Source organism: Aquarana catesbeiana, linkage group LG06 (genome assembly GCF_042186555.1).
Source record: "Aquarana catesbeiana isolate 2022-GZ linkage group LG06, ASM4218655v1, whole genome shotgun sequence".
In the NCBI taxonomy this organism is placed as follows: domain Eukaryota; kingdom Metazoa; phylum Chordata; class Amphibia; order Anura; family Ranidae; genus Aquarana; species Aquarana catesbeiana.
Genome location: NC_133329.1, coordinates 348,563,913 through 348,578,872, shown reverse-complemented (window position 1 = coordinate 348,578,872; position 14,960 = coordinate 348,563,913). Strand labels below are relative to the sequence as shown.

General features: G+C 40.0%; 1 protein-coding gene across 2 annotated transcripts in view; it reads left to right on the top strand.

Moving 5' to 3' along the window:
* Window positions 1-757: 757 nt before the first annotated feature.
* Window positions 758-14,960, top strand: part of CSRNP3 (cysteine and serine rich nuclear protein 3) — a 166,587-nt gene continuing 152,384 nt past the window's right edge. The window contains exon 1 of one of the 2 annotated variants that reach the window (XM_073634010.1): window positions 758-1,004. The gene's annotated coding sequence lies outside the window, so the exon portion shown is untranslated. The remainder of the gene's footprint in view (window positions 1,005-14,960) is intronic. The other variant, XM_073634012.1, reaches the window with a different exon arrangement.

The window sequence follows — 14,960 nt, the reverse complement described above, 5'->3', positions numbered from 1 at the left end:
AGATGGTCAGAGGCTGCAGACATGCTATGAGAGATGGTCAGAGGCTGCAGACATGATATGAGAGATGGTCAGAAGCTGCAGACATGATACAAGAAATGGTTATAGACTAAAGACAAGCTACAAGAGATGGTCATAGACTAAACACATGCCACTAGTGATAGTCAGAGGCTAAAGACATGCTACGAGAGATGGTAAAAGATTGGGGACGTGCTTCAGCACAAGAGGAGTCATACACTGCAGTAAAGCTATATAAGACTGCTAGAGATTACTACTATCACCCCCTCTTTACAAATCAATGCTTCCACATTCCCGCTCCCTACAAACCCCTTGAAATTGACCTGTGCCACATCTGATACTTCTCTCAGCAATATTCATTTTGAAAGGTCAGAAGAAAAACCATAAAACGAGAAAAGGGATGGTCAGCACAGAAAAACGTGAGATAGCATGAAAAACCATACCAGTTAACTACTTGAAGCCAATCTAAAGAAAATGTTTCCTTTATATGGCTTGAGTAAATAGAGAAACACAGACTACTGTCTGCAGGGGCCCCGTGGGCCGCACAATGTGTGCCAGAGGGATGAAGGTTACAATCGCATAGAAAGCATATCTTTTTTTTTATATTGTATACATTTTGCATTTTAATTGATTTAAGGCTAAGCTGTCTTTTTTTCATATACAGCAGGCCCCGCTTTCATTAGACTTCTCTGGTCCTGTACATTTATAAAGCTCTATGATCAGAGGGATTCTTCCTCTCTCACAGACAAGTCCCATGTGATCAGACAGGCAGCAGCGGCCAGTCAGAGGCTGTGCAGTGAGTCGCACGCAGTAGGAAATGAGCTTTTGTGTACAGTGCAGAACTGATGCAGAATAACACAGCGCTCGGTGTAGAAGGCACTGACTGAGCCAAGGCAACACAAGAAATTCTCATCATCTTCTGTCGAAATATATTACTCTAGGTCAATGTAAACGCTACCACCGTGTCACCATTACACCGGCTGATCCTGGTAAGTCAGATTTGCTTGCATATTTTTATTTCTTTTCACCCAATGCTTTGTGCGTGCGGCAGTATCACCTATTGTACGGATCGTTAATGTACTACAGAGCAGAGGTTGATCGGCTGTATGGTTAGAATGAGATGGCAATTTGAAACAATGCCAGAAAGATGAACTGTACATCCTGTGTTCTTCAAGATTAAATCAGGCAGCTGGCAAAAGTGAACGAGGCATGTTATAAAACATTCACATAATACATCGGGCATCAATTTAATGGGGGTTTTTTTTTCTTTAATAAATATTGCATCCACTAACTAAATTCTTGGGATATTGTATCAAATGTCATTAGTCAAAACCTAAATGTTTCACACTGTGTTTTAGTTCATGTTTTAATATTAAATGGGGTATTAGATATTCAATTTTCCTTCATACAAGCCCCCAGGAACATGAGATAGAAAGATAGATAGATAACCGGTCGATAATAGCTCATATGTAGATCGATAATTAATAGATTGTAGCTAAAAATGGGTAGAAACGTGTGGCTGATTAAGCATCTCTTTATAAGCATTTTAAAATTTGGAATTCGTTTAATCAAAATTCCATTCAATAATGTTATCTGACAATTTGGACTACAAACAAAGCCGGACTTAGGCCGGATTCACACTTATGCAGGTTGCAATTTGCATATTGCAGGTGCATTTTGCGTTTTTTCAATAGACATCTTTAAACACTTAAGGACCGGAAGGATTTGCCCCCTTAATGACCAGGCCATTTTTTGCGATGCGGCACTGCATCGCTTTAACTGACAATTGCGCGGTCGTGCGACGCTGTACCCAAACAAAATGTATGTCTTTTTTCCCCCACAAATAAAGCTTTCTTTTGGTGGCATTTGATCGCCACTGCGTTTTGTTTTTTTTTGTGCTATAAACAAAAAAAAACTGACAGTTTTGAAAAAAAAAAAAAAACAATATTTTTTACTTTTTGCTATAATAAAAATCCAAAAAAAAAAAAAATGTAAAAAAACTAATTTCTTCATCAATTTAGGCTGATATGTATTCCTCCACATATTTTTGGTAAAAAAAAAAAAATTGCAAAAAGCACATATTGATTGGTTTGCACAAAATTTATAGCATCTACAAAATAGGGGATAGGTTGAAGGAATTTTTATTATTAATTTTTTTAAAAATTTTTACTAGTAATGGCGGTGATCAGTGATTTTTAGCGGGACTGCGACATGTGGACAGAGCGGACACTTTTGATGCCTTTTTGGGACCATTAACATTTATACAGCGACCGGAGAAAAAAATAGCCACTGATTACTGTATAAATGTCACTGGCAGAGAAGGGGATAACACTAGGGGGTGATCAAGGAGTTAGGTGTTCCCTAGGAGGTGTTTCTAACTGTGGGCTCAGTGTAGTGACTGGGGGAGGAGACAGATCGCTCTTCCTAATAACTAGGAACAGGCGATCTGTCTATCCTCCCCTGACAGAACAGGGATCTGTCTGTTTAATTTGACAGATCCCCATTCTGTCTCTGGCGGGAGCGATCACGGGTGGCCGGCGGACATCGCGGCCACGCGCATCGGCTTCGGCGTCGCGCCTCTGGCAGCATGCATGCACCCCCTAGTGGTCTTAAAGCGTCCGACGTGCCATGACGGCGATTCGCCAAGGAGAGCCAACCTGCTGCAGTATAACTGCGGTGGCTGGTCTTTAAGTGGTTAAACCATTGAAGTCTGTGCAACTACAAACCAGAAAAAAAAACCCTGGCCCTTTCCATAAAATGCACAGAAGTGAACTACATCCATAGGAAACCATGTTAAATAGACTGTAGTGTGTTTCTGCAAAACTGAAAATGCACTAAAAAATGCATAGGTGTGAACAAGGCTATTATATACAATTGTTCTTAGTAGTATGATTAGCATTTTTATTATCGTTGTATTATTCGAACATTAAATGTATGACATGAGGCTCAGTTTACAAAGCTAATGCGCCAGAATAGTGACAACTATTTTCAGCTCTCCAACGAGATTTGAATATTACAGTCACACAACTTAAATACATATCTCTATCATATGCTAAGGAGAATTTAACAAAAAATATTGATGAATAGTTATGAACATGGAATTCCCCACAATACACATAAATGGACACAAAGACATCTAGATATATTAGCACGCATCTATATGTAAATAAATATCCTTGTACTCATGTTCCAGCATGAGATTTTGTTATTCGAATACCCATTGATGCTGAGAACACCAGATGAAAGTTGAAAAAAAAGCTGGTAAATTGATGTGCAAGAGGGAATTTATGGCAGAAAATGAGGTCACTGTATATCTTAGCAGTGTGGTGATGCTTAATGTGGTAATAAACCCAAAACCAAAAATGTAATATATTGCAGCGCATCCATCATTAGATGTGGTGGTTGCATTTGTTTTCTTCTTTTTAGGCTTTTTCCCTCTTTTTCCCTGGATCTGTCCAGTAACACACCTCCTGTCCGTCTTGCGGCCATCTTGGTACACCCCGCACTCAGCCGCAGTAAGCCTACAGTTTGAAGTCGCCAAGCAGACGTCTTTTTACACCCACCGAAGTCTTGCATTTCACACCTATTTTTACCACTAAACTGAGCTTATCTGGTTAAATACAGTATTTAGAAGTCGGTGACACTGTTTTGATGTTAAATTTTAAAAGCAGCGGTGTTCTGTGAGATTAGCAAACGTATGAGATCAGATGGCTTGCTGCTGCTTTTAAAATTCAACATCAAAACAGTGTCACAGACGTCTACATACTGTAATTCACGATATAAGCTCAGTTTACTGGTAAAAAATAAGTGTGAAATGCAAGACTTCGGTGGGTGTAAAAAGATGTCCGCTTGGCGTCTTCAGACTGTAGGCTTAGTGTGGCCGAGTGTGGGGTGTACCAAGATGGCTGTGATGGAACGTCACTTCCGTTACAAAATCTGAAGGGTCGCCTAATCTGTCGGAACACCTGGTAGGAGGAGTTTTCATACTGCACTGGCTGTCCTATCAAGATCCAGGACCCCTGACCCTCTTTCTGGATAGTGCTGATTGGCCCTGTGCTGATCACATGCACTCTCCCAAAGAAAAAAAACGCTCTAGCAATACACACCAAACTGGGCATGTGCAGCCTGACTCCAGTAACTCTGTCTTATCCGGACATGTTTTGGAGTCAGTGGAAGAAAAGGAGGATCTGTGTATACAGGATCAAACAGCTTTTTTTACACAATGCAGATGAGTAACCCCTTAGGTTTCATACTGAGTATAACAAGCATTCTTTACTGCATATACAGGCTGATTTTACTGTTGTTGGTTTAGTAACACTTTAAGTTTAAACATATTCAAGCAGTTTCAAAAGTCATGTTTAATAGTTATAAATCTGCAGCTTTAGTTAAAATCATTTCTGGTGATCCTGCCATGGAGGTCTTTTCCCATCTCCCAAATATGCTCTTGCATTGTCACTTTGTCAAACGGACTTCCAAAGCAGAAGACATGCGGTCATTTAATCATGGTCCACTGTTGTCATCGTCATGATGTCCATCCTGACAAATGCCATCCATTTAATGTTAGAGTGCATACATGTAGACAGGAAGCGGCTGCAAAGATACTGCAGGAGATCGGCATCAATGACATGCAACAAAGGATGACAAAAAGGTGAAAACAAATATTTTATTAAAACAAAATGGCAATTGTTTATGACACAGAGGTTGAATTACTAAAACTGGAGAGTGCGAAATCTGGTGCAGCTGTGCATGGCAGTCAATCAGCTTCTAACGTCAGCTTGTTCAATTAAGCTTTGATAATAAAACTTGGAAGCTGATTGGTTTTTATGCAGAGCTGCACCAGATTTTGCATTCTCCAGTTTTAGTAAATAAACCCCACAGTGCTTTAGCAAACCAAATGTCATTCAGTTAAAATTTCCTTCTACTTTAATGTTCTATAGAGAGAAACTACATAATGCTTGGTCCATCCTTAGTGTATTTTTGGTATCCCCTTAAAAATCGTATAGTGGTTTTGTATGTATTTTTTTTTTTATTTATTATTATTATCAGGATTAAAAAAATATATGAATAAAAATGATATTTCTATTTTTTTTGGTCAGGTATACAGCACATTTTTATTATATATAATAATAATATTATATATTTATGTTTTATATTTTATTTAGAGAGCAGCCCGTACCTGTAGGTTAATCTATTTATAATGTACTGAAAAAATCATTTTTTTTATAGGCTCTGTAGATGATATTTACATACACAAATCAAGGATCACTCATCCCAGTGACACATAGCGGTTGATTTACTAATGGCAAATGGGATGTACACTTTGCTATGCCATTTACTCCAGAAGTTAGCAAATGAGGTAAAGCTTCAATATGCAATGAACAGCCAAATACATGCAAAAGAAAAAACTGTATTTTCTATCTTGCACATTAATGAATGATGGAGGTCAACGGGGCTTCCCCTCATTTACTAAGCTCTGGAACAAATGCCCTTAGCAGAATGAAACTGCATTTGCAAGTGCACAATCTATTTGCCTTTAGTAGGTCACCCCCATAGCAAAGCACTATGGAGTTGATTTGCTAAAACTGGAGAGTGCAAAATCTGTTGCAGCTCTGCATATAAACCAATCAGCTTCCAGGTTTTATTGACAAAGCCTAATTTAATCAGTTGAAGTTGGAAGTGGTTTGGCTACCATGAACAACTGCACTCTCCAGTTTTAGTATATTAACCCCATTATTCTTTTTTTTTAATTATTTTTACCCTTATTATTCTTAATCAAAAGGCTAACCCTGAGTTTTTAGGCCTCGTTCACACTATGCACGCATAAAAAATGATGAGGAAAAAAGCGCAGATTTCACTTGTAGCGATATCGGTTTACATCAACTTTCATGTGCATTTCAGTGAGTTTCTATGCACATCAGTTTTCATGCGCATCAGTTATGTGCCATGTTTTCATCACAGTGTTGATGTCACCTTTTTTTTTTTTTTCCGTCCGAAAACGGCATACATGTTGCAGATTGCTGCGCAGAAAAAATCCACACGCTATACCAGTGTTGTGGTATGAACAGGGCACATAGAGAAAAATTGTTTTTTTGGGGGTTTTTTTTTGTGTCCTTGCAGTACAACGCGTGCAGAAAAACTGATGTCTCTGCACCATGGTGAGAATGAGCCCTCAATCAGGCAAAGGGAGATGTAAAGTAAGCAGCTTCTGCTGAGCAGCCACTTTAGCTAACCTGTACTCTTTGGGGAATCCTTTGTCATGTAATAAATATTTATGGTTGAGGTACTAATCTGCTTTCATTTCACTTCTGGAATTGCCATATAGAATAATTGTCTGCAGCTCAGAACGGATCTGCATAGACTTCTCAGCAAGCTTCTGAAGATTAACCCTTCCTTACTCTATTAAAAAAAAATTATATATATATATATATATATATATATATATATATATATACATACATACACACACTTTAACAGTATGGCAGTTACTTTGTATTGTATGGGTTGTTAAAAAATGTTTAAAAAAATTAGAACGGTTTTAAATAAATGAAACCAAAGTGAAATAGCTTAATTTTATTTAGTTTTGCAAATCTGCAATGTACTTAGCATGCTTCTTTCTTTTGCTATGTGCATATACACTATACCTGCAGTGATAGCTACTGATCGATTTTTTTTTTTTAAATGCATGACCTTATTTATAGATAGGGGAGGCTCTACAATAAATTAAATTACACTGTGCACAATGGAACATCTAAAAATAAGTAGCAAATTCACAGCTATTCATATAGCATATTTGACTGGGATGTTCTTTCAAGGCAGCCTATTGCTTCCTAGATAAACTATAAGGGCCACTCACCCGAACTGGGCTTACTTTCTGCTGATAATGCTTCTCTGCTGGGTGTATGGAATAACCTGAACCATGAACATCACAGATTTTAAATGTTATTATTATTATTATTATACAGGATTTATATATAGCGCCAACAGTTTGCGCATCGCTTTACAACATGAGGGCACACTTACAATACAAATCAATACAGGAGGGATCAGAGGGCCCTGCTTGTTAGATCTTACAATCTAGAGGGGAGGGTCAATTGGAACAAAAGGTAATAACTGTGGGGGATGAGTTGATGGAGAAAATGAAAATTCAGTTGTTTGGTGTGGGTAGGGTAGTCTTCTCTAAAGAGGAGGGTTTTCAGGGATTGTCTAGAAGCTAATAGAGTAGGAGATAAGCGGACAGATTGGGGTAAGGCATTCCATAGGATTGGAGAGGCTTTGGAAAAGTCCTGGAGGTGAGCATGGGAGGAGTAGATGAGAAAGTTAGAGAGTAGGAGGTCTTGAGAGGTACGAAGAGAATAATTAGGTTGGTATTTAGAGACTAGGCTAGTGATGTAACTGGGGGCTAAATTGTGGATGGCTTTGTAAGTAGTTGTTAGTATATAGTTATAGAACTGATCTCTCTCCCCTTAGCTTCCAGAGAATGTGATCTCCCACCTTTTATTTTTTTACTAGTAGTCTGTCCCAGGTAGCAAGCAATTGTGCTGCAAGTTTGAAAAATGACTTTCTAAGCCATTGCTAGACTTGTCAGGCTTCACAGGTTTGTTGCACAATTGCGATCCACAAAGTCTGCATTGCATGACTCCAGATCAACTTTATTTTCAAACATTCTGCAAAGTCTGCTGCAAGTTCTGGTTCAGTTATGTTGTGCAATAGTCATCCCACCACAGGGGTCACTGTGGCTGAATTTTCACGCTGTGGACTTGCAGAGCTCTTGCTGTAGACTCACCACTGCAACTTTTCTCTTGCTAGAGACTTGCCACGCAAATTTGCTACAAAATGTTAAAGCATCAACTAAAACTTGTGCTTCAATTGCTCTGCAAGTGTACAACTTGCCAGTGAAAATGTGCAGCAAGTTAACAGACTTACAATTCAACACTGCCACAAATGTGTGGCAAGTTATCCTTGCTGTCTGGGGTGCACTGTCATAGATCAGAAATAAATCAAATGAAATTACATTTATAGATCGTATGTACAAGGATCAAGAGTATCAAAACATACAAATAAGGTAGATCAGAACTTTTGTAGCCAGGGACAGCACAAAGCTGTATGTACCAATGACATGCCTATCCCCTGCATATGAGTTGTCCAATAAGCATACATTCATGCACGCATACCAATTCATCCCAAAGGTGTGCACTAGGGTTAAGGCAGACCTAACTCATCAAACCATGTGTAAAAAAATTAAAGTTACACTCAAGCACCTAAAAATCTCCCAAAAAAGTTTGCACCCCCCCCCCCAAACAACATGCTTGTACAAACATATATATGTGTTGGGGGAGCCTATGCATTGAAACATTGATTGTGATACATGTAACATATCTCTGTGCACACAACAGTGATAGCAATAATATTAGGCCCATTATTTACAATAGGCTGCCTTTAAACTGATGGCCTGCCTTGACCTGTGAAGCATCACCTATGGAAAGTATAGGGTACAGAGGTTTGTCGCTGTTTCACAGGGGCGCAATTTTAAACCTTTACATGTTGGGTATATATATGCCTGGCGCAACCTCATCATTTATAGGTTATCAACAATATGGGTCATTTATTGTGTTTGTGTGCACTAAAATTAAAGTATAACTAAAGACAAAGCTTTTTTTTTAGGTTTGGATAGAGTGCAGAGAGATTAGAACCCCTGTCCGTTTTTATTGCTGTCTGCGCCCCTGGTAAAGAGATTGAACATCTCTTTTTGTCCTGTTTACTATTATCATTGAAAGTGAAAGTAAAAGAAAATCCTACATTTTGGGTGTCCTAATAGAGGGGAAATCCTCCAATGGTGACACTAGTTCTGGTGACCTGGCGGTCCCCAAGAAATTCCCTTAATTTGCAGGGATTTCCTCTCACTTCTTGTTTGGCTATGGGACAGGAAGTGAAGGGAAATCTCCACAATGGGACACGGATGGCGAAAAGAAATCTGACAGGGGTTTCATTTCCAAAATGAAAAAATATCAAAATTTTGCAAATAGCCCTACTTTAACTTTAGTGTATTTTTTATTGGAGTTTTGTGTTTCATAAACTCAGACAACCCAACCTTCAAAAACTCATTTCAGGGAGGTGACGCGCCGATGCCCCCCCCCCAATTAAATGCAGCCTGATCAGTGCCAATTAAATTTTGCAGTTTTTGACATACATAGGCATTCTGTGTCTCTTATGCCCTGTACACACGACCGGTTTTGCCGTCAGAATAAACTCCGAAGGTCTTGCCTACACACGGTCAAACCAAAGTCTGACCAAAGTCCGACCGTCCAGAACGCGGTGACGTACAGAACGTACGACGGGACTAGAAAAAGGAAGTTCAATAGCCAGTAGCCAATAGCTTCCGTCTCGTACTTGCTTCAAAGCATGCGTCGTTTTTGGTCCATCATACAGGCGAGCGGTTTTCGCGATAGGAATTGGTTCCGTCGGAAATATTTAGAGCATGTTCTATTTCTAGGTCCGTCAGAAATTTTGAAAAAAAAAGTCCGATGAGGCACACACACGATCGGAATAGACGATGAAAAGCTTCCGTCTGACTTTTTCTGTCAGACATTCCGCTCGTGTGTACGCAGCTTTATTTTTCTTTTTTTACTAGTAAATGTTTTTTGGATGAGTACTGTCTGCTTCAGGGAGAGTGCAAAACTGTAATGCCCCGTACACACGGTCGGATTTTCCGATGGAAAATGTCTGATCGGAGCGTGTTGTCGGAAATTCCGACCGTGTGTGGGCTCCATCGGACATTTTCCATCTGATTTTCCAACACACAAAGTTGGAGAGCAGGATATAAAATTTTCCGACAACAAAATCCGTTGTCGGAATTTCCGATCGTGTGTACACAAATCCGACGGACAAAGTGCCATGCATGCTCAGAATAAATAAAGAGATGAAAGCTATTGGCTACTGCCCCGTTTACAGTCCCGACGTACGTGTTTTACGTCACCACATTCAGAACGATCGGATTTTCCGACAACTTTGTTTGACCGTGTGTATGCAAGACAAGTTTGAGCCAACATCCGTCGGAAAAAATCCTAGGATTTTGTTGTCGGAATGTCCAAACAAAGTCCGACCGTGTGTACGCCCCATAAGAGCCCTTTCACACTCGGGCGAGCGGGCGTCGGCGGTAAAACAGCGTTATTTTTAGCGCCACTTTACCGTCGCTATTCCTGCTAGCGGCCGAAAAAGGGTTAAAACCGCCGGGTTTTAATGGGCAGGGGCGCTTTAGGAGCGGTGTGTACACCGCTCCTACAGCGATGCAAAGAGGCTGCTTGCAGGACTTTTTTACCATCCTGCAAGCGCAACGCTCCAGTGTGAAAGCCCGAGGGATAGGTGCTATTTTTAGCGCTGTAGCGCCTGTAAAGCGCCTCAGTGTGAAAGAGGTCTAAGTGCTGGAACATGGAAACTTCTAGTTAAATTTGCAATAAAATGTATTATGTCATATTATGGCAAGTTCTCCTGCCATATCCCCAGCACTCAGCTCTTCACAGAGGAATCTGCTAGGACTGCCATTGTAACATCAAATATTATAAAGACTTTTGGCATAATTTACTGAAAACTTCTATTTGCAATATACATTACAGTGTCATACAGTGGCAGACCTTGGGGTGTAGGACATGAAGAACAGTCAGCCTCGGGTAGAGCAAACTGGGGATGCTCTATAATCACATTCCAATTCACCTGCATCTACAAGCAGCACCCAGTGGCAGAAGGGAGAAGTGCACGTCTAGAGGGAAGCCAGGGGTGCTGTCTATTTTATAACACTGGGAAGGGAAGCCGCAGCGTGTCACCAGCTCAGTAACGTTCCGCCGCTCGGGCTTCTCTGTCTTTCTGAGTGAGAGAGAGATTGCCCGGCGCTCGCGGGTGTCCGTGAGCCCGCAGCCAAATGCGGGAGTCTCCCGCGATTTGCGGGAGACTTGAGATGTCTGTAAACTGTTGCACTAAAATCGTGTGACATAACAAATTGGAACTACCACTATTTTATTCCTTATGGTCTCTGTGTTCAGAAAATATATCAAGTTTGGGGGTTTCAACTAATCTTCGGGCCTAAATAGATTTTTTTCAATGTGTGAACAAAAACGCAATGGCCCTGGATGTGGTTAATGCACGTGATGAAAATTCACTTTGCAAAGAATATTCAATCAAGTGCAAGGAAAAAAAACTAAAAAAAATAATAATAATAATGTTTTGCTGCTTGCATGTGAGCACAGCTTCACCTTGTTCAGTGAGCTAAATGAAAATTCCCTTTTGCTAAGTGAAAATGTCTTACTTTTTTTAGTAGCTCAACCCTTATCGTTTCTTTAATACATTGGAATTCAGCTTTGATGTAGGTACACACTATTGATTCTATTGAAGTCAATTTCAAAAATGGCAGTAAAATTAACGTATGAGCAGAATGGGGTTTAGTGATTTCCAGCACACGATAGCCAAGCTAGGAGCCGTGCCTTCTTTCCCATAGATAAAGGTCACATGACTGTCTGTGAATACTGAATCTGCTGTCATAGCAACAAGCATCTCTCGTACATAGGCATAGCATTCTGTGTAATATATAGACAGGTAATTAGGAGGAACTGCACAAAGACTGATTCATTAAACAAAAAAGAATATTTGAATCCAAAGTAAATGTTAGTTGTTAAAGTAGATTTCCAGAGAAAACATTGGGATAAGGTCAGGCTTTTTTTCTACCGTGTGTATCACTGTTGGGGAGATTTTTTTCTCTAAGGGCGGGGAAATGAACAGAAATGTAAAATGTGACAGTTGTCTCTAGAGTGGGAGGTGAGGGGAAATCTCAAGATGTCAAAAGCAACTCCCGATGGGTCTTGTTGGTTGACGTTGGCAGGAGGTGAGGGAATCTCCCCGACAAAGGCACAGGCACCAATAAAAACCAGACAGGGGTTCTAAATCTTACCCTTGATATTTAGTAACTAAAAAGGGATTTGTAAAGGGCATTAGCACCCTAAGGCCTCATGTACACTACTGCTAAACTGAAGTTTAGGATGAGTTTGGCATTTTTTTCAGCAGCCCCTGAACTCTCCTCTATGTTATCTTATGTGTACTTGTACACTTTTTTTTTTTTTTTTTTAAATAACAACAAACATGTTATACTTACCTGCCCTGTGTAGGGGTTTTGCACAGGGCAGCACAGATCCTCCTCTTCTCGGGTCCCTCTTCGCTGCTCCCTCCCTCCTGTTGAGTGCCCCCACAGCAAGCAGCTTGTGATGGGGTCACCAGAGCCGAGCTACTGCTCCGTGTGTCCATTCAGACACGGAGCTGCCATTCGGCCCCGCCCCCTCTCCCTCAGGAGGGAGATTCCCAGAAGGCCGAGGGACTCGTAGACATCGCTGGGGCTCAGGAAAGTATTAGAGGAGCTGATGGGGGGCTACTGCACATAGAAGGCTTTTTAAAAAACCTTCTGCCTTTACAACACCTTTGAGGTTACAGGCATTTTTTTTTTTTAAACAGAAAAATAATGTTCAGGACTGTAGTTTACCTGCTTGTAACCACGGTAAACTGTTTTTATGCGCGTTTGTGTTTATAAGTGCTTTTAACCGGTTCCAAACGGCTCACGCAGATATACTGCAGCAGAATGGCTCCCCTGGGCGAAATTCCGAGTATGTTCTACCCTTTTTCGGCCACCAGACGGCGCACGCGCCTACTGCACGGCGGGGGACCCGATGCGCGTGGCCGGCAGGCACGATCGCTGCCGGCCACGCGCCAGCACGGGAATTTGTGTGTGGAAACACACAAATCCCTGTCCTGTCAGGAAAGAAGAAACATATCATTTGTTCCTACTAAGTAGGAAAAATGATATATGTCTCCTCTCCTAGTCACTCCTATCCCCACACAGTTAGAACACACTGAGGGAACACGTAGTTAACCCCTTGATCGCCCCCTAGTGTTAACCCCTTCCCTGTCAGTGACATTTAACCAGTGCGTTTTTATATATAATTAAATTATTATTATTTATTATTTCATTTTTATATATAATTAAATTACGATTATATTATTATATAATTGTATAATTGTCAGTGGTCCCAAAAAAGTGTCAAAAGTGTCCGATCTGTCCGCCGCAATGTTGCAGTACTGCTAAAAATCACAGATCACCTCCATTACTAGTAAAAAAAAACAAACAATAAAAGTGCCATAAAAATGCCATAAATCTTTCCCATAGTTTGTAGATGCTATAACTTTTGCGCAAACCAATCAATATATGTTTATTGCGATTTTTTTTTACCAAAAATATGTAGAAGAATATATATTGGCCAAAACTGATGAAAAATGTGGTTTTTAAAAAAAACATTTGGGGATATTTATTATAGCAAAAAGTAAAAAATATTGTTTTTTTTTTTCAAAATTGTCGCTCTTTTTTTGTTTATAGCGCAAAAAATTAAAACCGCAGAGGTGATCAAATACCACCAAAAGAAATCTCTATTTGTGGGAAAAAAAGGACGCAAATTTCATTTGGGTACAGCATTGCATGACCACGCAATTGTCAGTTAAAGCGACGCAGTGCCAAATTGTAAAAAGTGCTCTGGTCAGGAAGGGGGGTAAAATCTCCCGGGGCTGAAGTGGTTAGAGGAAAAAAAAAAAATCGGTAATTTTTGAACATATAAAAATGCTGAAATATACAAATTTCACCAAATGCTGTTGCCTGCATCAATGGATGAGTCCAGTAGTGACAAACTCTGGTCCTCTCACGCAATTTACGTCTTCTGAGCCTCAGCAACATCAGGAGCATTTCCTCACACGTTCTCATAATGCAACTGCCAAACAAACAAAAAAAAGACACAATAGACAAGGAATCATAAACAAATGAAAGAAGTTTTTTTTTATTCCTTGAGAAAGGTCCATCAAATTCCCAGTGGCATGAAGTTCAAATTTTGGCAGCGCCAGCAGCCTCTCTTCCAAGCAGGATCTGGGGAGACTCCCACCAGCAAACCAGGCATTAAGAAGGAAAAAAAGGAGAGAAAGGCACACCCACCTAAGTGTAGCATTTATTAAAACATGAAATGAAAAACAATAATTATGCACTCACATTTAAAAGACATAAAAAGCGTATTGATAAGTTTCCAGGTGGTAGGGACCTTTCAGGTGGTCGATGGTGAGCAAGCCCCTCCACGTAAGGTGCTTGGAACCAGGAAGTTGACCAGGGAAATACCAGGAAGAGCAGCAAAAGCAGCAGACTAAGTGGAGTGATATACTAAAACTAGTATGGTGCAGATCTGCATAGAAACCAATCAGCTTCCAGGATTATTGTCAAAGCAGAGGTGGATTGTCTACCATGCACAACTGCACCAGTGACACAAGTCATATTGTAATTGAATGTTATTAAAAATACCTTTTCTTTTCAACCTGCAGCACAGTAATTTTCTGTAAAATGCAGTCTAAAAAGGCAATCTGGAGGCGTTCTGTACACAGATGGTGTACAGAACTCTCCTCAGATATGTAAATTCCTGCTTGTGTGATTGGCTCACTGTTTTTCCCAGAAGTCTGCACTAAGAAATAAATCAGATTTTGAGCATCCCCTGCAACAAAACTGTAATTTTTGGTAAGATACTGGTAAGATACTTCCAAAAGGAAGCCATGTCTAAAGGGATTCAGACCCTGCCACTTTCCTCAGAGCTCTACGGGTGCAGCAGCTGACTGATCATTATAAAACTACTCCCATACAGATTTACTCATGATGCACAGATGCACAGATAAGCAATCAGCTATTTCTTCAGAATAACAAAAAGGTGAGAATCTGCAACATAGTTTGTGAAAATTCTTGCAATGTACAGTGCTCAGCATAAAACCAGTAAGATTTTAATCAATATCTCAATGAACACAAGAACAATTTCCAACATTTTGACAAAACTGAATTCTATAGAACATTTATTTAGCTCCTTACATTAAAAGTAAGATTAATAATATAACTT